Source organism: Sphaerodactylus townsendi, linkage group LG02 (assembly GCF_021028975.2).
Source record: "Sphaerodactylus townsendi isolate TG3544 linkage group LG02, MPM_Stown_v2.3, whole genome shotgun sequence".
Classification (NCBI taxonomy): domain Eukaryota; kingdom Metazoa; phylum Chordata; class Lepidosauria; order Squamata; family Sphaerodactylidae; genus Sphaerodactylus; species Sphaerodactylus townsendi.
The window spans coordinates 110,174,723-110,198,803 of NC_059426.1; the positions used below are offsets into that span (position 1 = coordinate 110,174,723).

The 24,081-nt window shown below is 40.9% G+C and overlaps 1 protein-coding gene across 8 annotated transcripts in view; it reads right to left on the bottom strand.

Annotated features, from left to right (window-relative positions):
- The window catches only part of LRRC4C (leucine rich repeat containing 4C), a 1,058,673-nt gene that overhangs the window by 172,041 nt on the left and 862,551 nt on the right, over positions 1-24,081 (bottom strand). For 2 of the 8 annotated variants that reach the window (XM_048483632.1, XM_048483630.1), the window contains exon 1: positions 20,349-22,324. The exons of the other annotated variants lie outside the window; for them this stretch is intronic. The gene's annotated coding sequence lies outside the window, so the exon portion shown is untranslated. Of the gene's footprint in view, positions 1-20,348; positions 22,325-24,081 lie in introns of those variants that run through there. 8 annotated transcript variants of the gene reach the window in all.

Here is a 24,081-nt window from a genome sequence, read left to right on the forward strand (position 1 = left end):
TGGCACCATTTACGCCATTTTCACACAGTTTCACACGCTGTTTTTGGCCCATGTGGAATCTGCCTAAGTGATAGAGAAGACTCTGAAGGATATATAATTTTGCTAACTGAATTAATTTCCAGGAGGAAGGGCTATGAAAGCCTGCACATCAAAATGTGACTAATGTGATTCAGTGGCACACTAATCCTGGAATATAGGAATGTAAATTTCTGTAACCTTTTAATTATAAATGAAAACATAAACACAATGAGGCTCAAACATTATTATATCAATCCTCTGAGATGCTGAAAAGAAAGTGGTTTTGATCAATTTTAAAAAGTGCTTGCTATAGGCCAACAGTAAATACCGTGTTTCCCCAAATATAAGACAGTGTCTTATATTAATTTTTGCTCCCAAAGATGCGCTATGTCTTATTTTCAGGGGATGTCTTATTTTTCTGTGTTCTGTTCATCGGGCATGCTTCCAAACAAAAACTTTGCTATGTCTTACTTTCGGGGGATGCCTTATATTACGCACTTCAGCAAAACCTCTACTATGTCTTATTTTTCGGGGATGTCTTATATTAGGGGAAACAGGGTAAAAGAAACATCCAGTTTTACTAGCCACAATTGGTGACATCTATCACCATTATATACGCTATGTAACTTATTTAGCATTTGGGGCAAAATATTAAATCAGAAGAAGATAACAAGGTATCTGTTTCCAAATTCCTAGTTGGAGAGAAAAGATATGCCTTAGTGACGACATTGTTGTATGTGAGAACCCCATTAAGATTTATAAAGTCCACATCACACACAGGTGTGGAAATGACCTGCATAAACAATTCAAAGTGTTGCAGGGTACAGACATTAAAACCTGCCGCCTTTATAAACACTTCAAGTATTTAAATTGATAGTATGTTTTGTTTAGTTTTTCCTTCCCACACTTTCCACCATGTTGTGTTGATAAAAGTGGAGCAGATCACAATCACAAAATCTTCCTGTTAAAAAACTGTTCTGAAATAAGTCAGTATATATGAGATTCACTCCAGATTCACTCGAAGTGAGCAACATTCTCTAGTTAAGCCGACTTTCTATTTTTAGCATCACTACCAACCTTAGTGGTAGAACAGTATCATGAATACCTTTCCAGATGTTGGTCCATCTTTTATGTAATGAAACTACTATAATTTCTTCTCCACACAGACACTGGGAAAAGCCAAAAAACCTGCACATTACTCCTTAACAGGCAACTGAAGCAATTAAGGACATTGCTGAATTTTGCAGGCCACTGTTTTAACCCATTTTTAACCTATAAGAGCTGAGTATGAGTTCATATTCTTGTGCCATTTTCTATTTCCTTGCATAATTTTGTACCATTTAACTAATATATTTTTAATATTATTTTTGCCTTTGGTATGCAAAAAGGCATAAAATATTACGAGAATACTATAAAGATGGATGATGCATCCAGTTTTCTCACTGCTATGACCTGAGGTGATTGATGGTCACTTGAAGACAATCATGATCCTCCCTCCCCAGCATCAAATGTGTATCATGTAGGCAGGCCTAGTGCTACCATGTCCCCCTCCACCAGGCTTGTAATTTTTACAGATGTATTTGCAGGACTGAACTAATGACATTGAAAACCTTTCTGTTTCAGTCCCTTCTCTGTCTGCAATCTGTAAATTGAAAACCTACTGAAACAAACATCACTACAATGCTTTGTTGCTAAAGTTCAAAGTCTTTCCAGTTATAATAAAACCATCCTTGGTGAATTCTAGTATGAGATAGGTGTCCAATTACGTCTTTTGCGGCTTCAATTTTAATCCCATCAGTCCAATTATATATCTAATAAACTGGCAGTAGTGATTAAGGAACTAAGTTTACCTTCTTTTTCTACCATCTGTGATGTCCAGAGCTAGGGTTGGAGATTCAAATGAAACAAATACCAGATTCGGCCTGAATCTCGGTGAATTTGGGCATATTTGGACAAAAATTGTCCGAATATGTCCTGCCCGAATATGAACGAATCCGAATGCAAGGTATTCGGGCTTTTTTTGTGTTTTTGGCATTTTCTCATGTTTTGGCCTGCAGGGGGCACATTTTTAAAGCTAGCAGCACCAAAATTTTAGGGTATCACCTGGAGACTGTCCTGATGACCTAAATTTTTCAGATATACCCACATTTTCGGGTATATCTGAATTTGTTATTTGTCTTATTTGGGCATACAAATAATTTTATGCCCAAATAAATCCAAATCTGAATTTTACTGAGTTTTTAGGGTATTTACCAGTCCTATCCAGAACACTACTAAAGGTTTGTCCCTATCAGGACATAGTTGGGCCAGGCTTTACATAGGATAAAGACTCCTTAGAGTCTTTATCCCACTATATCCAAGTACCTCAAGATCTACAGAAGACCTGAATCCCACCACACAGCAGCAATATCAAATGAAGAATATGGTAGAAATGGCTAATTCTGAAGCCTAGAGGCATATGGCCTATATAGGTACACGGGATCAACAATGTCTCCAGGTGCACACCTTTTGGTCATGTGCAGGGTGCCTGGTTCCACCCATGTGACAAAACAGCATGCACTTCAACCGCATGCCACCAAGCCCCACCCTCTGCCTCCCTGCAGGCTGTCTCCTGCCATCCCCAGAGCCCTACCCCTGTCTCCATACAGACTGGCTTTTGTCCTCCCCAGGCCCTGGGGATGGCATAAGCCAGCCTGAAGGGAGGCAGGGCTCAGCACCCCTGAGTTATGCCCCTGAATCCCAATTCCGAATGGGGGGGCAGAGAAGGTGTTGCCCCGGTTGCCCTTTCCCCCGATACGCCTCTGCTTTCTTTCATTTCACCTGCAGAACCTTCTCACCTGTGCTGTACACTTACATTACAAGATTTTCATGCTTCCAATATGAAATCTAAAGAACAAAGTTGTATGTCTCTCCTGTGGTAATGTATGTTGCCCAGAGTAAGATTCACTCAGTTGCTCCAAGAATACAAAATGTATGACTGTTAGCATCTTTGTAGTTCCCATTTGGAATAGGTTTAACAGCATATGAAGAGTTTCTGGAAGCCCATGACTGGCAGGACCCCCATTTTGTAGCTGCAACAGCACACTAGATTACACTTGCCAACTGATTTTGTTAATTATTAAATTTAAATCCTTCATTGACTGGGAATCTAGGACAGCTTGAAGTTCCTGGAACAATTCTCCCATCACCAAGCTTGTTTAGCTTCAGAAATGCTCTTGTATAATAAGATTTCAGGCAATAGCCAGGGTTTAGCTACCCTTGATATGTATACACAGCCCTAACTGATCATATCATACTTTAAAAGCAATTAATTTACTACCTTTAAAGTTCTTAAAATAAAACAGTGCATGCAAAGGCTTACAAATAGTAGATCATTATTTTGAGAATCCTTTAACTGTTGTGAATGCACCCTGGGGAAAGGAAAATGGCAAGCAAATTTGACATTCACACAGCAGATACTGGAACTTAAATTTTCCTTTACCTTCCCAACGACAGCCATTTATGTTGAAGTAAAACAAAGCTTAAAATTATTGTTATCTTTACTTGATTAGCATTTTACATACACCGTGTAGTTATAAAAACAAACTGCAGGCAATAAAGAATCAGGCCCACAGCTTCTTTATTCTCCTGCTTATGTCAACATTCTTGGGAGTGGCTTCTGACAAAGACTCAAGTTAAGTTTGCAGTCTAGTTCTCTTGCTTACTGGACTAGCACCTGCATTTAGTGTTACAAATGTATCATTGCCTTTTGTTATTAAAGAGGGAATTCTTAAGCACATACCTGCTGAGGGAAAATCATCATGGCATCTGCAAACGAAGTCCTGACTCAACAATCTCTTGGAGTTCTTTGAACACAATAAAAAGGATGTGGATAAGTGTTATAGACAGCAAGCTTGTATGCTTTCTTTACAGTCCCTGCCAGTGTGATCCTTTTATTGGAATGCAGCCCTCTTAGTGGTTGGGGCAGAAAGGCCTCCTTGGTCTCTCCAACTCTCCTTAGGCAAGACACTGGAATTTACCTTTTGGCTGACTGACTACCCCCCTGCTGCACTGATTAATTGCCCCCATTCTTTGTGTTGCCCAGGAAAACTACACCTGAGGTTTACAGTAGCTTCAGTTGAGTGATCTTGGACACAGATGAGGAATCCATGCAACATATGTTAACTTAACTTTATTTCTACATAAACCACCAAGTAAATACAGAATAGTTTTAGATAAGCAAATAAAAGAACATGGCAGAAGTTACTAGCTAGGTGAACATAAAGGTTTGGAAAACCTGGCTTCACCTTGGTGGGTGGCATAGTGTTGGGTGCATGACATGCAAAGTAACAAACAACATTTTCCCTAAGCAAGTAACCCCCTCTTGGGTCTCTCTTGCTGTCAGCTCTCCACGTCCTGCTTTTTGCATGCATCCTGCTTTTTCCTCTCCCCCACAAAAAGGGACAGGGTTTTTTTTAGCCCCCTCATACAGGTCTAGTCAGCATTTTGGATGTCAAGTACTAGAACCCAGAGTCCACCAGTAACAAAGCAAACACTTGAGAACCATATCAAAGGGATGATTTGTTTTCTCTCTGGGCTGTAAACCATATCTATCCAGTGACACATAGCTTTTTCCAGTCTTTGCCAGGATTTGAGACACCACCTCACTAATCTGTCTTAATAATTGTCAAGTTTGATTGGCTGATCTGCCCCTCATCTCCAACAATCATATATCTGGACTTCCAAAAGGCTTTTGTCAAGATACTGCACATTGGAAAACTCTGTGGTAGGAATTTTTAGGACAGAGACTGAAAATAAAACCACCAGTAAATTCACTGCCAGAGGAGGTAGTGATGACCACAACCACAGATAGCTTTAAAAGGGGGTTAGACAGATTTACAGAGGAGTGGTCCACCAATGATTACTAGCCATGGTGTCTCCTCCGTATCTTAAGGCAACAAGCATCTCAATACCAGTGCTAGTAAACAGCAGCAGGAGAGCTTCTTAGCCTCTGTGGACTATATGCCCTTCCAGAGAAACTGGTTGGCTGTTGTGTGAAACAGACTGCTTCACTAGATGGAGAGGAGCAGATTGGCATTTGACTTCCTGACAAAATCCTCTGGTGGACCACTGCCCTTGAAAACTGGAGATGTGTGTGCTAAGTGTCATCACTTACAGCAACCCAATTAATCTAAGTTCTCCAAAACATTCTACCATTAACAGCTTGCTCAAGTTTGCAAACTGAGGGCTGTAGCTTCCTTGATTGAATCGATCATTCTTATGTCAGGTCTTCCCCATTTCCTGCTGACTTCAACTTTTCCTAGCGTTATTGTCTTTTCCAGTGACTCTTGTCTTCTCATGACGTGACCAAAGTATACTAGCCTCATCTTGCTCATTTTAGCTTCTAGGGAGAAGTCAGACTTGATTTGAGAGCGAGTGTGGTACAGTGGGTAAGAGTTGCAGACTCTAGAACCGAGTTTGATTCCTCAGTTCTCTAAGGCCCTTTCCGCATGGGCCATTCGGGCGTCCCTGCACCGGCAGGAATTCTGCCGGTGCAGGGGTGGGGGCCGTTCGCACAGAAGCGTGCAAGCGGCCCCCGCAGAGGCCGGCGCAGGAGAGGCGGCTCCACATGGAGCCGCCTCTTCCCCGTCCCTCTCCCACTCACCTCGTCGCCTTCGTCGCCCTGCTGGCCTCCGTAGACCCGCCCACGCTGCCCTCCGACCTCCAGGGGTCGGAGGACAGCGAGGGAGGGTCTTCGGAGGCCAGCAGGGCGACGAAGGCGACGAGGTGAGTGGGAGAGGGACGGGGAAAACAGTGCATTCCCAGTGGTGCCGTTTTTTGGAGGCGGCCTGATGCCGCCCTGGGGAAGGGGGAGGGGAGCCAGGTCGGCGCTGCTGCATTTTCGCAGCGCCACCTGTGCGAACGGCTCCCTGGGGACGGCATTTTTGCGCCGTTTATGGCCCGTGCGGAAAGGGCCTAAAAGAGCAGAGGACTTTAATCTGGAGAATGAGGTTTGATTTTTTTTTCTTCTCTGCATAAAGCCTGGTGGATGACCTGGTTAGTAACAAATACATCTCTCAGAATTCTCTTAGCCCCACCTACTTAATAAGGTGCCCACCTACCTAATAAGGGAAAGTGATCATAAGCTGCTTTGAGACTCCATTCAGAAGAGGAAAAAAATGGGGTATAAAAACTAATCCTTCTTGATCTAACACCCACTTAGTTGTCTTTTTTTGTTGTTCATGGTAAATCTAAAACTCTCCTCCAACAAATTTTTTTAAAAATCAACTTTCTTCCTGCCAGTTTTATTCACTGACCAATTTTCACACCCCAACATAGTAGTGGAGAATGCTATGGCATAAATTAACTTGTTCTTGGGCGCCAGCAACACATCATTACAGTTAAGAATCTTTTCTAGCTCCTTCATGACTCTGAGAGGGCGAGTTTTTGTCTCTCCCTCAGAAATGGCTGCATTGGAAAATTGTATTTTGGTGCACATCTGTATCATACACACTATGGTTGTTTTCGCACAGCCTAATAACAGTACCGTAGGGACAGTAAAAACACTGTCCATGGGGCGCTGTTTGCACAGCAGGTGCTGCTGCATCACAGCAGCGCCATGCTCGTGCCGCCCAAGCAATATTTGTTACTGTATGTAGAAAAACTTCTGGTTTCATTTCTGGAAAGGCTTGTAGAAATGCTTGTTTTGTAAAACAAAGTTTAGTCCTGTCTTTACACAAACACACCCACGTATACACAAAGAAGGGGAGGAAGGAAAGAGTGTGTGTGTGTGTGTGTGTGTGTGTGTGTGTGTGTGTGTGTGTGTGTGTGTGTGTGTGTGTGTGTGTGTGTGTGTGTGTGTAAAACATGCCCTTCATAGTTCAACATCAGAATGCTTCCTTGATCAGCTGTTGTTTATCCTACTTAATTGCACTTTTGTTTATCTGAGAGAGAGACTGGGACTTCTGACCTTTTTCATCATCCACAATGAGAAGTCCCTTACAGCAGAGAATCACAATGGAAAAAAACTATGACAGGATTCACAGAACACCTCTTTTCCTTAACTCTTCCCTCTCTTCCCTTTAAAAATGTAAGCAGGATGAGATCTTCACTTGGATCCATTTTTGTAGGTTAACATTATGTAATGCTTGGAATTACAGGAAACTTTTTGTCAAAAGGGTTTTTGTTATGTTAGAAGAATATATGTTATTGACCATAAAAAATTAATCCAGACCAATAAAATACAATGTGCTTTATCCATCTTTTGGTAAAATGACTGTGATGACAGAAAAATACTCTGCGCATATTCAGAACCAGTTTGTACATATGCAAAATGATTTCTGCCAACACTGAGTCAATGCAGAGGTAAAAGGAGAGAAGTCATATTTCCAACTGAGAGGGGATCTTGTGCCCAGTCCTTGATTTTGTTTTTAGTGTCAGAGCAATTAATGAAAACAGATGTGCTTCTGGCTTTTTAATGATGTAAAATGCACAGATTTTCTGTCTTGTCTGAAAACTAGAAGGAAGTTACTTTTTTAACCTGTTAAAGGCTGATTATCTGCACACAGGCTATATAAGAATAATTACAGCTGCATACAGTGTTTGAAAATTGAATTATCAGTGTGGCAAAATTTCAGCCAAATACAAGAGATATAAAAATCATTTATTTACAAAAATAAAAATTTGATTTGTTTTATACTGAATTTTTTTTAAAAAAATAATTGGATCTTTTTACTAAATGCTTTTTGAGGAAAAATCAATCTAAAGGTAATTGTCAGTTTAAGATACATTATAGTCTACAGGTTAGTCATCATGAAAGAATTATGTAGCATGTGGCTGTATATTCATGCAATTTTTAAAAGCGGGGGGGGGGTAAACAAATTCTATCAATCTCTTTACAATGACATGTTCTTCCAGAGGTTTCTGTAAGATTATTTTGGGTAGTTTTTTTTATCTAGAAGATATTGTCACAGATGCTAAATTTTGCAATTCACCAAGCTGTGAATTTGTGTCTGCAGAAATAACATGCCTCTTCTTCACAGCGAAAATGTTATAACATAAAATCTCATTGTTCCTTTGCAAATCTATGTACACAGAATTGACCCCTTGTGTTTTAAGTGCTAAATTTCAAGAAATTCAATTAATAGAAGACTGTTTGTAGTGGAATAGATCTGCAGAAGGAGTTAAGTGTAAGGAGGGTGGGGCAAGAAATAAAAATGAAAGTTCATCTCACGATCATTTCATAATTATCTATCTATGTATTTCTAATAGTATAACCTATTCAGACTTTTTAATTTAACTGTAAAACTATTCTGAAAAGTTATTATTTTAAAAATGAAATCATCATCTGGTGGTAAATATTAAAATTACTCCAGCAAGAATGAGTCTTTTTGTAGAAAACCATGTTTTAAATCTAATCTCAATGACTAAAGATTTAAATTGTGATTTGATCAATCAAATCCACCCTGGCCAGCTGGCATCTGTTCTATCTTGTGTGTGATTTTGTGAGGGGGTGGTCTTTCGACAAAACCTGTTTAGAGTGTAAAGCTGCATTTGTTGAGTATCCTCTCATATTAAGTGAAGTATGGTTCTTTCTAACTAGTTCTCCATCTGGACTGGCTACCCCTGGGAACAGTTGCTACTCTGTCCTCTTACTGCCATGTGTGTCAGGTAGCAATGCAATCCCAAGCAGAATGCAATGTGTGTCAGATATCAATGCAATCCTAAGCACCTCTGTACCTATTTTGAAGTCAATGGGCTTAAAAAGGATAACCCTATTTAGGATGATACTGTAAACAGGATACAATTATTTATATAATATGCATTAAATGTGAACAGGTTAAAAGAAATATATGCAGTACAGTATGTGACCATTTATATGCAAAATTCAAATATGATCACCAATTATTCCTGCTGTGACTGGCCAGTGTGCTTACTGTGGTTTCATTGAGATTTTACTCATAAATGTCACAGCCTGTTCTTGAATCCCATTATCTTTTGCAAGTAGCTAGCTCTTATCTTGCCATATTCACACTAAATGGCCTTAAAGTAGTAGTTAGAGTGTTGGGCTGGAAGTAAAAAGCCTGGAGCAAATCCCTACAAGGATCTGGTTTACTTTAGTGACCTGAAGAGAGTTGCAGATGTATACTATCTCTTTCATAAGCTAATTTACCTCATAAGGGTGTTGTGAGATTAAGCAAGGAAACAACATGTGCACTACTATGGAATCGTCGAAGACAGTGGTCTTTTCTGCATACACCATTTAAAACATTTTGAGGAAGGAGATAAAATGTTTTCTCTGTGAAACACTGTTTTTTTCCTCTTTGGTTCTGAAAATGTTTCCAAGCAGCTCCCCCCCCACCACCCTTTTTTAAAAAAAACCTTTAGAATGAACAGTTTCCAAGCCATCTTCCCTTGCAGTGCAGTCATATTTATAATGGCTCATTCCGCACATGCAGAATAATGCACTTTCAAACTGCTTTCAGTGCTCTTTGAAGCTGTGCGGAATGGCAAAAACCACTTGCAAACAGTTGTGAAAGTGGTTTGAAAACGCATTATTTTTCATGTGCGGAAGGGGCCAATGTTTACCACTGCTTTCCATGCCTCTGTGCCATCACCCAACTTCACCCTTGATGCCATTTTTTCACATCCCTGATCTCAGTCCTCTCCCCCTCATCTCTCATTTTTGTCATTTTGTGTGTTTGCGTGTGTTTGTCATTGGGGAAATCTATGAAGCCTTGATTAAATGGAGCTACAGAGCACAGAAACAATGAATCTAGAAAACATTGTATAGATTGACCACTGGCCTGATCCAGCCAGTTCTTTTATGTTCTAATGATGCAACACAATGACCCTAGAGCATTGCTCTATTCCTGTATGATACATGGAAATTCAGGAACATCCCTGTGTAGTCAAGTCTCTCTCTTATACACACCACCAGCATGGAAAAATATGGAGAAGCAACCCTGAAAAATGTATTGTCAAAGGCTTTCTTGGCCGGAATCACTGGGGTGTTGTGTGGTTCCATCTGTATGGCCGTGTTCTAGTAGCATTTTTTTCCTGATGTAGCATTTTCTAGTAGCATTTTCTCCTGACGGGCTGTATGGCCGTGTTCTAGTACCATTTTTCTCCTAACGCTGAAAAAGCAGACTTCTGTGCTGATGAGTCAGGCAAATTCTAATAATAATGTAATGAGGAACATATGGTATCAAACAAGTACTGGATGCACCTGCAATTCAGATGTTAAGGAGAATGATTAAAAAGGTGAAGAAAGAGCAGAGAAGTGTCAGAGGTCCATTCTGCACAACTGAAATAAGATGTCCTGAGGATACAAAAAAAAGCATCCTGGGAAGGCACTCCTGACAGCCTTTTCCCCAAGATGTCCTTATGACGCCTTATTTCTGCTCAAGAGATCTTTTTAAAAACAACAACTTCTAAGTGAACCTTTTACCCGCTAAGCCACCTGCAAGATGTCTCCTGCCTGGTTGTGCAGAATGCAGAGCTCAAAAGGTGTCTTATGTTTCCCACCCAGCCATTTCACTCTCTGGTCAGTTTTACCTTCTGTTTGCCCCCAACATTTTGTGTGCAGCTGAAGGGATTCTTCCTACTGCCATTTGATGAAGGCTGCCCCAGGATGTTGGCTTTGCAGTCTTCGATCCTGGGTGCCTTTTTTGCCCAAAATGTACATAGTTGTACTCAGCTGGTTCTGCTGATTTCAGCAATATTTTGTTTTCCTACTTTTTTAAAAAAATGGAGACCTATTTTCTTAGTTACACAGACACACATAAGATAATCTTAGTTGCTTGTAACAAAGATCTGCAGCCTATTGAAAAGCACTAGGTTGGTCTGCCCTCCATAGACCGAAACCCAAAATACTATGAGATGCTTAAGGGAAACAGTATGTAACCTCAGCAACCCAACAGCTTGGAGTTGAGAATTATTGAGAAAGAGCTCAATTATCAGTGGATCTCCATGACCTGTCTACAAGCAAAACAAAAACAAAACCTATGGAGACCAGAAATGGCACAAACTGTTTCTTGACTTTCTTGCCATCATCCACAATTGTGTCATAATAATAATTCACTTTTAGGTCTTACTTGTAGTATCAAGAGACAGCAAAGGCATCTGTCACACCCATCTCCCCAAAGCAGCCATGCATGTATTGTCATTTTCACTTCAGGGTTAATTGATGTGTGAATGATGCTCCACAGATTCATCACCACACCTGGAGCTTTCATACCACTTGATGACAATTCAAACATATTGTAGTTGAAGAAGTTTACACATTTTGCTGTGAATCATGCCTTCCCCTCCTTCTCCACCACCACCACCTGTACTGTCCAAGAATCCAATGAAGACCCTCTTTATAAGCTCTGCTTTTTGTACCCTGCCTTCATGTCTGCTTCTGGAACCTGTAATAAAGTGAGGTTTGTTTCTGCCCATAAACCTGGATTCTACAGCATGAATTTAGCCTGTCTGTATCCATTCTGCCAAACACAAATATAATATACATCTACACTACCCACTTAAAGAACATACTGTTACCTTCACCAGGAAACTGAAGTATGAATACAAAAACCTGTTTTTTAATGCCTACCAGATAGGTAAACTACACTTCATATTGAATTGTATTGCATAAAAATCCTTTAACTACCATTATTATTTCATTTGGCATATAGTTGTTAAACTGAAAAGAGTGTGACAATAATCTTAAACAATCTGTTTATAGTTTTTAAAACTCTACCTGTGGTTTTACACATAGGCCCTTTCCGTATGGGCGGGTGAGCGGAGGTGCACTGGCATATTGAACCTCTTGGGGGCCATTTACATGAACGGTCCCACTGGCCAAGCAGCTGGAGGTAGTGGCCTTTGCAGGGGCCGTGCCGTTCCCAGTCCCGTCTTACCTCATCCCGGCTGCTGGCGATCTGTGGAGGCCAGGGGACACAGCCCTGTGACCCTGGCGATGCCTCCACAGTCAGAGGCCAGGAGGCGTTCCTCTGGCCTCCACAGAGCACCAGCAGCCGGGACAAGGTAAGATGGAACTGGGAGTGGTGCGGAGAAAATGCCGGCTTCCCTCTGGTACTGTTCACTTAGCTCCGGGTGGAAGCCAGCATTTTCCAAAAGACTTCCAAAAGACTTGCGAGTCCAAAAAATGCCATTGTGAGGTGCAAATACCTCCCCCACAATGGCGTTTTTACCAGCCCCACACCATTCTACATGGCCCGTGTGGAAGGGGCCATAATGTAACTTATGAGACATTAGCCTCCTCTGCCCTTAAAACAGGATGGATTAAGAAAAGAAATTAAGATTTATTTTTAAATCTGCACATTACTAAAATACTAGAAGTCTCTTCAGATGTCAACCTGGCAACTCTGATCCATCCATTCTTATCTTCTAACAGAAACCATTTGAACTGGCACCAGGATGTTGTGATAATTCTCAACTCTTCTTCTTACATGCAATGTCTGCCTCTGGAGACTCACTGTGCAGTTCTAAGCAGAGTACACTCTTCAAAGCCATTGATTTCATTATTTGGAAGGGTAGAACTCTGCTTAGGATTGCATTGTGCATTAAGTGAAGTTCACCTCTCACTACAACTTTCTGATAAATAAATCACTGATTTCATATATCACAGGAAAACATGATTTCCACAAATAAATTTGTATTACTAAAAAACAATGACAACTGTGTTTTTCCTTCAAGGAAAATGGGAACATTCTAAAAAGAAGAATAAGTGATCGGGAAAGTTAAGCAAATAATTGAAATATACATGAAATATAGAAGGGGTGTGTGGGGGGGATGTGGGGATTCTGTCCATATTTCAGTGGGGTGTTGCCAAATAAATATTTTTAGGGCCACAACCCAATCAGATGCATACGTTTGAAAGATGTTCCCACTGTGTACAGTTGGACTTACTTTCAGAAAATTTATGGTAGGATTCTTGCCTTAAAATCAAATGCTTAGAGAAATACCAATACCAATGTGTGTTTAAAGAACAGCCAGCTCATGAAAGAAAGAAAGAAAGAAAGAAAGAAAGAAAGAAAGAGAGAAAGAGAGAAAGAAAGAAAGAAAGAAAGAGAGAGAGAGAGAGAAAGAAAGAGAGAGAGAGAAAGAAAGAGAGAAAGAAAGAAAGAAAGAAAGAAAGAAAGAGAGAAAGAGAGAAAGAGAGAAAGAGAGAAAGAGAGAAAGAAAGAAAGAAAGAAAGAAAGAAAGAAAGAAAGAAAGAAAGAAAGAAAGAAAGAAAGAAAGAAAGAAAGAAAGAAAGAAAGAAAGAAAGAAAGAAAGATTCTGCAGATTAAGCAAGAATTTGTAAAATTAAACTACTGGAACAAAAAAACCTGTAGAAAAAAGTCAAAAAATTTAATATATCACCTTAACTATTTGAAACTATGTAGAATAAAATCCCTGCCCATTTAGGCTTATCCCTATCCTTGTTATTTCTCATCTTATCTATCTTTTTTAACAAATGGTTTACTGCAAAGCTCAAGTTATTCCTCCTATAACAAAATGTACATTTTATTTCAGTTGGGAATTTCAAAACAGCAAAGGAATGCTGCATATCTGATACCCATATAGTTGCTCCAACCTCCTGATAATTAGTAAAACAAACTCAAAAGAATTGAAACACAGTAGATTATAATGCAGTTTTTAGTAAGAATACAGAAACTTTCACTTCTACATATTCAGGCTAACCTAGTATTTCTCTGCAGAGAGACCATTCAAAACTAGTGATCCCTGCATCTGACATGAAACTGCTTACATTTTTACAAATATTCCTATCGTCCATTTAGAAAAACAGATGTGCTTAACGGTACACTCTCAAAATGCATGCACATACACATGCTGAACCACCCTCCTCTTAACAGTCCTTTCATCCTTAAACCATAAATCTTACCTTTGCTAGCAGAAGAAGTAACCTGATGTTGGGGATGGCTCTTTAAACATGGATCAGTTCCAACAAAGAGGCTATCTTTTCTGTAAATTACTGTTACTTATCCTCCACTCTGTGACTCCCTGCCAGGGCTGATAGGAATGGTAGGAAGCTGAATAAGAATGCCAAGGAAACTATAATTCCCATCAACCATAGCAATTCAGTACATTCAATGCATATCCAGAAGTGACTATGTACCAGCAGCTTATATGATGATCAATGCCACCCAGTTATGCAGATACATACAAATTCAAATACTATTTATTTTACCTTATAAACAACTTGTCAATGCAAGCGAACAGGATGCTCAAGTTAAGAAAAAAACAGGCATTGAGTGCAGAGTAATCTTACATGTTATTTGTGAGGACTGCAGTGTTACTACTGAAGGCAAGGGAACTGGCTAGATTTTGAGAATATATGGTACCAAAACCATGAAGTAGTAGGACTTATTCATATAGCCAAGCTGAATATGCGTTCTTTGCACTACCCACATATTTGACAAGATAAAGATGAGGTTATGTCTTCTATACAACTGCTACAATTCAGAGACAGTTTACTCTTTGAAAATCTCCTTTCACACAACTATCGAAAGGACAAGAACCCCTCTATCTGGTCACCCTCATTTGGGTTGAATGGAGGTGTACCATTAGCATTTGACCCATAAAATACTGGTCCAGACACCAGAAAATCATTGACGAATCAGCCAAACATCACACTGTAGACAATACAGAAATTTTAAAAAGTGTTATTGGTGATCAAAATATTTCTGCGTCCTTCCAGATATGTATGCTTATCCCAACTTCTGCATTTAATATAAAATAGATACCTCTTTTACAAAAACTCATGCCAAAATAAACTAACCAATCATTCCAGAAGGAAAATGTTTCACACACACCTCAATAAATCAGCAGAAAACATAATTGAGTCCCTTCTCTATGACAGGGTGAAAAGAAAGAAATGAAGAATAAATCCATGAATTACATGAAACTATTTGAATGCAATGTTGAAGTACTCTGGTGCACAGGAAATCCTCCAAGCACCTCTGCAAAAAGGATCATCCTATGAAGGGCGGCTAAGGAGGATATTTTTTAGCAAAATAAAAACTGAAGGAGCCCACTTAGCTGGCTCTTCATATGCGGTAGCATTATTCAGTGAAAGTGCTAATACAGAAAAGAAATAGCCATGCAATATCTTTTTATTAAGACTAACCAAAATACCTTAATACAATGTACTAATGCCCTCACTTGAGCAGACTGCACTCAGGTCAATGGCATGTGAATGTTTTCCAGTCAGGCATGCACAGAGCAAAACTGATGCTCCTGGACCACCTCATGTCAGCATCCCAAGAGTCACTTCAGACATGACAAGGGAATTAATGATTTACTGCCTCTCAACTAGAGGTGGTGACCCTTGTGATTACATAACACACACAAAGCCTTTCCTGTGTGCCAGATCAAAACTCAGTCTTGACTTGCATGGTGTTTGCAAAATGAAGGTGGCTACATCAACCTTGCATAGTCTATATATTTGTTTTAGTAAGCTAAAGTAATATACAGAGACAATGTAAATACCTCCCCAAAATCATTCATATATCAGGAACATGTTCTAAAGAATCTTATCCAAAAAGCCGTTCTGGATTCTTGGGTTGTCCCAGAACACTTTGAATCATTTAGTAGTCTTGAGAAAACTTTGTTTTGACCTTATGAAATGAAATTGATATTAAATGATCTAGATAGAACCATGTGTTAAAATGTTTCCTTATTTATCAAAGCAAAGCTGTTTCGCAAGGTTGCATGAATCCTATTGCTGCACAACAAGTACCAAAAGATCCCTTAGTCCAGCAGCTATGTTCAGGGCTCACAATCTCTGCAGTCCCCCATCACAAAAGAGCATAAATAATTTACTGTCTTTTCTAGATTAGACTGTGAATTTGTGTTTGGGAGATTAAATCCAGTGTAAGGTATGTGTGAAAAAGCAGACTAATTTTACTTCTTTTTTTGTAAACTTTGTTTATCATAATGCAGCAAATAAAAACTGGTCTTTGCCTGGGTATTCAGAATTGCCCTATTGTGTTCCAAAAAGAGCAATCAAGAGTGTTTTCTTTGGCTTATAAAATGATATTAAGGGTCTTCCAAGTGTTGATGAATCCACTGAAAAGCATAAAATGGATTTTGGTCTGCCCAGAAGTTACAGGGACAAAGATTCCACCCTAGAAGGTTTGCTGTTATTTCTAATTGTTGATGACAGCAACACTTCATTTGCCTGGAGCTATCCAATTAACATATCACCACTACACAAAATACTGTAATATATTCTATGTCCCAACAAAAGAAAGAAATCTCATATTTCACTTCTGCTCAGAAGCTGCCAATTAAGTCTCCAGAAAATTAGCAGACTGGTGGGGGTGGGGTACATATATGCAAAGAGCAGTAAATAGACAATTATTTTTTTGCTTATTCAAAGAGAATTTTATGGAAACATTTGCTGATATTAACCAGGTTAAAAAAGGAAAGAAAAGGGGAGAAGGAAAATAAGCTTATCCAGAAAAGCAAAAGCCACCTAACTTGCACCTTGAAATATCACTATGGCAACGTTGAAACAATGCAAGAAAACTCCACATGAATTTGTACTTGCATCCTTGGATACCAAAAGCAAATCCCCCCTCTCCCACTTTGTGGTGTGTGACTGTGTGTGTGCATGCACCTGATGTGTGGTCTTTAACTCCCTTTCAAACAGATCACATCCATAGATTTGCCACATAATGCTCAACCCTATAATACTCAAATACACAGCCAGCACTATCGAAGTATTCATGGTTTTTCTAATATACTGAGTCTTTTCATGGATTGAGAGGAGGGGAGATTCATTTGCCATGTAATATTAGATGGTACATAAAATATATTTCCCAATTGTTTGAACAGTAGTCAAGAGTCAGCTATATTGTTTTCTCTTTTGTGAGGTCAGATAAACAACTGAACATCATGTCTTTCAACCTTTTAATGGGCTGTCTCCTCTGAAAGGTCTATTGCTATAAGTAGTAATCTGCAGGATCAACTTGCCCATGGCTAATAAACCACTGATGTTAGCAATTAACAATATGCTTCTCTAAAAATTAATTGAGTTGACCACTTTCCATGTGTCCTTCTTTGGAAAGGTGTCCACATTACAATTATTGCACAACATTTTCCATTACTGGCAGTTTTCATAGATACACAAAAGTGTCTTTAGCCAAAGGTCTAAAACACAGAAAGAAGAATCTTATACTGTTCTTCCTCAGACTTTATATTCTACCTAGGTATGCCCCCAAATAGTTTACTTCCAACTATGTCTCGTTAATGCTTTTCAGCATCATTTCCCATATTTTAAAGATGGGCAGGAAAAAAAACTTGCAAAAATAAATAGTCCTCATCTAAAGGAATACATTTTGAATATGTAAGCCCAGTTTTTATACTGTCAGTTACTATGGAACGGAATTAAATGTCCTATCTGAAACTGTTGATTTAATCAATATATTCAAATATTTATCTAAAATATAAAAAAACTATGTATTATATACACACATAGAAAGAACAATAAAATGTACTATATTTATATGAAAAAAATTCTGATGTTAAATTTTTAATTGTTTTTATTAATAGAAGCAAGAAAAAGTCAAGGCTGTCCAGCTAGAAAGCAACTATCCATAAGAATGAAATCTTGTCTCTTAGTTTTCTATGGGAAATATTTTCCATCATTGACGATCAGGCTCCAAAAAAAAATCATTTTTCCATTAAATAATCTCAGATTCTTAGGAAACCAAAAAAATTACTGAAATAAGCCTTTCACAGCCTATACTTGTTTCTTTTTCACTAGCAGTTCATGCATTTTTATGCTCAAAATTGTTCCCTATTCACACACTATAAGCTATCACTTTCCTCGCTGCCTGATGTAATTACAGAATTGCTTGTCCTTTTATTCTGAAAAAAAAAGGAAAGCATCTTGGCTAATTATCAGATGCTGATGAATGTTGCATTGATGTTCTGACACAAGCAATGGAAAACAGTCAGCTACATAAAATTTCCACTCATGCAACTCTGATACCCATACTCCACATTCAAAAAAGGGTCACAAAGAAGGGGGGAGGGTACTTGAGTGTATTTTAGGTGTTGTTGGTATTCCTCCTCAGCTTATGATTTCAGCAACAAAAGGATACACACCTGAATATGAACAACTCCAGCTGGATCCACATGTTTTTAGCTCCTACACTGTTTCTTGAAATTTAACTGCTCTGAAAAGTATAGTCTCAGCACTGTAACTCCAGAAAGGAGTTAGACATTCTCTCCTTGTTTTCCCAGGTTATAACAACATTTTTGTTTCTTAAAAGCATATTAGCTGACAAACATCCTTTTCAGTTTCCCTGGCCCAGAATCAGTGATGTAACTATCCTTACAGGAAAATAACAGGTTGGTTTCATTCAAGGCTCTCCAGTTTACAGGATTGCATCTAAAAGGGTTAATACTTAGTTTTCCATGCCCTATCTTTGCTGTCTTGATCCTTTTCTGCCTTTGCTCCACATTAGCACAACATCCATTCATGATATATCATTGCTGCTGCTCATGAAAGAATAACCCATGACTGAGCAGAGAATTATGGTAAGGATATACAAGAGCCCATGGGTGAAAGGGATAGGGGAAACCATTAGGTTTCATCAGTCAACAAACTTTATGACCCATTTGTTGTCCCATTATGTGTGCAAAAATATATTAAGATATTTAATTAAGGGATTATGAACTGTGAAGAGAGGATCAGGGACAAGTTTACTGTGCATTTTATTGCAAATGTTGCATTGACTAAAAAAACACTTCTCATCATCTTTGGGAGTTGATTCAAAGAGGTAACCAATACTTAAGGGTCACATAGCAAAAGAGACTTTGAGAAACAGATGGATGGTTCAATTTCTGCTACTCTATTTTTTCTGGCAGTCAATAGCAGGACATCTTCAATGTATGATGTATTGTATAGAAGGGAGCGAGAAAAAATAAAATAATTTTAGAAAGAGTGTCCAACTGCTAAAGAAGACAAAAAAAGTCATAATTTCCATTCTCCTGGAAGACTACAACTAGATAAAATTAGGAAAAATACACTAAAAGGCAACCCCCTCCCCCCCCGCCTTGCACACACAGAGAGTAAAGATTCCCGTTTACCCAATGGCATGTCTTTCCCCATTTTGATTTGCTACCCACACTTTGCACATTACTGAAGATTTCAGAATTAATGAAAGCTATATGGTAGTAGAGGCATAGATTAAAAAGGGGGAAAACATCTACCTGCTGAGTTCACACAGAAAAAAGAATTACCCAATTTTATCAAAGAGGAAGTTCTTTTCCAACACACTTGAGACATCTAATCACATTACCTAATGTCGAAAAAAAAATCTCTTTGAGTCTTTGTAGAAATTAGATTCTGTAACCTTTTTGGATCAGAGAATCTAGCCACAAACATTTTGGGCCTGAAGTAAGTCAGCCCCTCTTAACCTTAATTTCCCTATCTGGAAAATGGGCATATTAATGGTCTGCCTTGCAGAAGTGCTGTGAAGATGAATACAGGAATGGCTTTTGCACATTTGGCATGCTTACTTGGAAGCAAGTTCCATCGAGCAGTGTGAGGCTTATTTCTGAGTAAACTGAAGTAGGAACAGCCTGCTACCTTCCAGTTTTACCCTGCTAACTGACTTCTCTTCCACTTTAGATCAGAAGTCCTCTATAAATGGTACATATTTACAGTAACAATGACACCTTTGCTGATGGGCAGTTAATCTTTTTATTCTTGCCTTCACTGCCAAAACCATGCCCTAGGGGAGCTGTAAGGTTTACCCACCAAACCACAGCAGCCCTGCTAAGAGAGATGGGGGTCGCCTGTGGGATGCGGTGTCTCCTTAGGATTTCCCTCGGATGCCTTCCTAAAGCCACAGAATATCAGACACGTTGCTGCTCTCTGACCCCCAAAGCCATCCTTCCAGCTATTTGCCAAGTTATCCTATACGCAGTTCACACACCACGTTGACCCAGATGGTCTCTTCTGATGATGTAATTTACATTGGACCTCTACGATTTTGCATCAAAGTCCTCAAGCTGTCGTAATGGGATCTGGCAGTCCTGTAACACACCGTCTCATACACTGGGGGGGGGGGGGGGCTTTTTGAAGGCTGCCTCTTCGCTAGAGCATGAGCGCAAAGGACGGCTTTGCCAGCCTGTCATCATCCATCCGCACCATTTTCTCAAACCTTTGAGTGGGTTAAGCCCGCCCTTTCCCCATTAAGCTAGGATGGTGCTCTCCCCCCCACCCCACCCCCCCACCCCATCAAGAAAACCCGGCCCAAGCTCCACCGCTTGCGTTCCCACGGCAAGCTCAAGGAAGAAGCGAAGTGAAAAATGGCACTCACTGTGTTTTGAAATCGCTTCGAAGCTGAATATCCAGAATGAAATGCCGAAAGGGAGAGGAAAGGGGTGGGGGGTGGGGGGGTGGAGAGAGAAAGAGAAGAAAATCGCCAAGGCTAAACTAGATCATGTCGGCAACAAATCCAAATGGGTGGTAGGAAAAAAAGGAAAAGAAGTTAAATATCCATCTGCAATTTTCCATCTAGTTCAGTCCAGGCCGGCTGAAATCCGATCCACACCAAGCCTGCTGGTGCCCCCCCCCCTTTTTTTTTTTACATGGCACTTCTCTCCGCTTCCCGGTTTTCAAGAACGTGGCTGTTGCAAATGTCCCTGGATGCCTCAACTTCTTCCTTCAGGGGGTGGGGTGTGTGTGTGGGGGGGGGGGGGATTGCTCCAAGAAAGCAATGCCTGAATTCAGGGAAGGGCGCAGCGCTCGGAGGTGCAAGAAGCGAGTCTTTCGCCTTGGGATAAACTTTTCATTCCAGCGTGGATCTTCTTGCGCGGTGTCGGGTCCTCTGACCCCCTCTCCCCCACTCGCCACCTTTGAATCCCGCCCGGATGGAGAGAGAAGCGCTTAGCTCTTATCTGTCCCCCAAACTGCCACCAGCAGCCGTTGGTCTGATTGAAGCGATGCTGTTTTGTTTTAATGCAATTTTGTGATGCCTGCTAAGATCCAGGTCTCCTCCTCGCCAGGCGGTTCTCTCCTGGCCCCTTCTTCCTTGCTGCACTCTCCATTATCCAATCCATGTGCTTCCACGTCGGATCGGGGGTTCCCATGGTCTCTGGCACCTTCCGTCCTCCCCTCCTCCCTCCGGCAAGGTGTCGCCCTTTACATGGGGGATTCTTCTCTCCGAAGCCCCAACTTTAGGGCTCTCCCCCCGCTGCTCTCACGCTCCCCCTTTTCCGATGCCAGGGCCTGATTAGGTTTCCAATCACAACCCAGTGCGCAATCGGATTTTTGATTTCAGCCAGGAGCCCGCAAGCCGAAGCCTCGCCGTCTGCGTCGCTCCCCAACTCCGCGTTATATCCTTTCGCCTCCCCTTCAACTCCTCTGCGTTTTTTCCAGCGCCTCGCATCAAACGCACGGAGCTGCAGCTGATGGCGGGGCCGGCAAAGTGGGGAGGAGGAGGGGGAAGCCAAGATTCCCACTAGCTGTCAAGAACCGATCCATCAATTTTTTTGTTAAAACACTTGGAGTGGGTGGCTTTCAAGCCCTTCTCCGTTCGCTCCCGAAAGCGCTCTCTCCCCCTCCCCTTCAAAAATCCTCCCGAGGCTCAAACTCCTCCGATGGGGCGCACCATTCTCCCCGGGGAGACGCGCTTAGCCGGTCCGATTCACGCCAAATTGCAGCAGCCCTGGGCTTCCCCTCCTCTTCATTTCGGCTGCCTCTCCATCTTTGCCGGATGCGTTCAGCAAACTTGTTCTTTGGAACAGGAGGTGAAGATGAGGGGGGGGGGCACCTTCCCAAAGTGTGTGTGTGTGTGGGGGGGGGGTTGGCGATGACGGGAGAGGGAAGAGCGATCCCGTGCCTTCCTTTCCCCCTATTGCTTTGGCGGCGGCGCCAGGCGCCTGTGCGAGCTCTGCCTGGTCTCCTTCAGATCTACAAGTTGGACCCCCCTCCTGCAGAGCAGCGCCTCGGCTCTCAGCCTCCACATGTCAGTTCCCCTCCCCTTCGAGCTGGCACGTCCCTGGCAGATCGGCAGCAGCGGTTCTTGCAACCAGTTTATCCCCGAAATGCACAGCTCTTCGCGCGGCGCAACCTTTTCTCCCTGTCATCGGCTTCAGCTTGAATTCTCCCTCCCGCTTACGGGGAGGGGTGTGTGGGTAAATAAATAAATATGCAATCCGCCGCTTTGCCAGGCGCTCGTTTTCTCTAACGGATGACACCTCGCGATTTGAAGATGGGGCCTGGGCTAATTTTTTTTTTAATGCCTGGACTCGGTCTCTTTTTTTCCTCCTGTTTTCATCCCCCCCCCCTTTTGTGATCAGTAAAATACAATTACCCAATTACCTCCCATCATCTTAGCACTGATTGGTCAATTGCATTAACACTTGATGTCAAGGCAAAAACCGAGTTTTACTGGTAGGGTACTGCTGCCATCCTGCGGTCTGTCGGGGAATCAGTGGTTAACCTCCAGAAACTTCCCGAAGTGAGGAAGGGGGTAATTGAAAATCTCATCTGGAGAAAAGGAATGTCAAAACTCATTTTCTTAAAAGCCTCCCTGCAGAGCATACGGATGCATGCTTAGCCTCAGAAGGTGAGAGAAAATTAGCTAAAGTAAAAAAAAAGGAGCACTGGCATGTTGGCATTGCTCAGATGATTCATTCACATCCTCAGGTGACATGTTTACAGCCTAATCTTGTCTCTTGTCGACTCTAGTAAGTTTCATTCTGCTCAATGGACTCACTGCCAAGAAAGTGTGTGTAAAGCTCTAGCAAGTCTTCACATGGCCATTTAAGAGTTATGCCTCTCTTTCCCCTTGGTTAAACCACAAATTTCATTAAGGAGTCCCAGATCTCTTCCAAGTGTTACCTCAATGTTCCACTTGGGTAAGTCGGGCAGAGGTTCAGTTGGGTAGGTTCAGTTGCAGTGCTTGTCCAGAAATGTGGGAAGGGGAGGTTGTGTGAGCTGTTTAAAAGTACTTCCAGCATTTTCCAAAAGTAAGACAGGAGAACAGAATTGAACTTGCTTTAAGATGGAACCTAATGAAAAGGAGGCTTAGAACTTAAACCATTGTCCCACTGAACATGACTTGCTCTAAGAATAAATTGTTCATCATAGCAAGTAGTTCCACAGCAGTGTGCTTCTGAACTTTATTTTTAATCATGAGTCATTCAAAATGTGGAAACAATAGGGCAGGTACCTCAGTTTGATCCCTGCATCCTTCAAGTTGTCAGAGCAGACAGAGACTGTACAATGAGTTGAGTCATGTATAGGAAAATCTCAACACCCAAACTCTTCTTTTGAAAGCAGAGCTGTGTATGATTCATTTCTCCCCTGTATGCTTTTCTCTCAACAGTAGACAGCTAAATTCCCTGCCTTGCCATCACCATTTAGCCCCTGGGTAAAGGAAAATGAAAATTACATTGTGCACCATAAATTATTTTCTCTCAGTACCTTCCCCATGTGCATTAATACTTCTACAGCCCAATGTTATACATATTTAACCAGAAGTAAGCCAGCTGAGTTCAATGGTGCTCACTCTCAAGTAACTTCAAGTTGGATGGCAATGTTTATTTGTTCTTAGCAGTGTTCTACAAGCCTGCATGTCCTAGTAGGTGGCTGAAGGCTGTGTCCAGACATCCACAAATCACAATGTGAACTCATGTAATTCAGAATCCATTGCCTTTCTTGGCTCATGTGGGAGTAGATTAGTGGGCAGAACTAATGACTCTGGTCTTCCATATTTCAAACTATCAAATACCAGTCAGGGCTTTAAGTCATTCTATAAAAATAGGGCTGTATTTACTTCTAGATAATTTATATATTAAGAAAATTTAACTTCTTTCCATTTAACCAGGAAATTGACCAAAATGAAGGTCCACAGTTTGCTACATTTTTCAGTTCTTCAGTATGTATTTTCCCCTTTTGTGCACATGCATATTGGTAAAACACTGGAAGTCTTGATGACCATATGATTACGTCAAGATTTCATTTGTCCAAAGTCCAATGAAGAAAGCTTGGTAGAACTGGTTATATTTAGGCTGGAGAAGAAAAGGTCATACTCCTCAGATGCC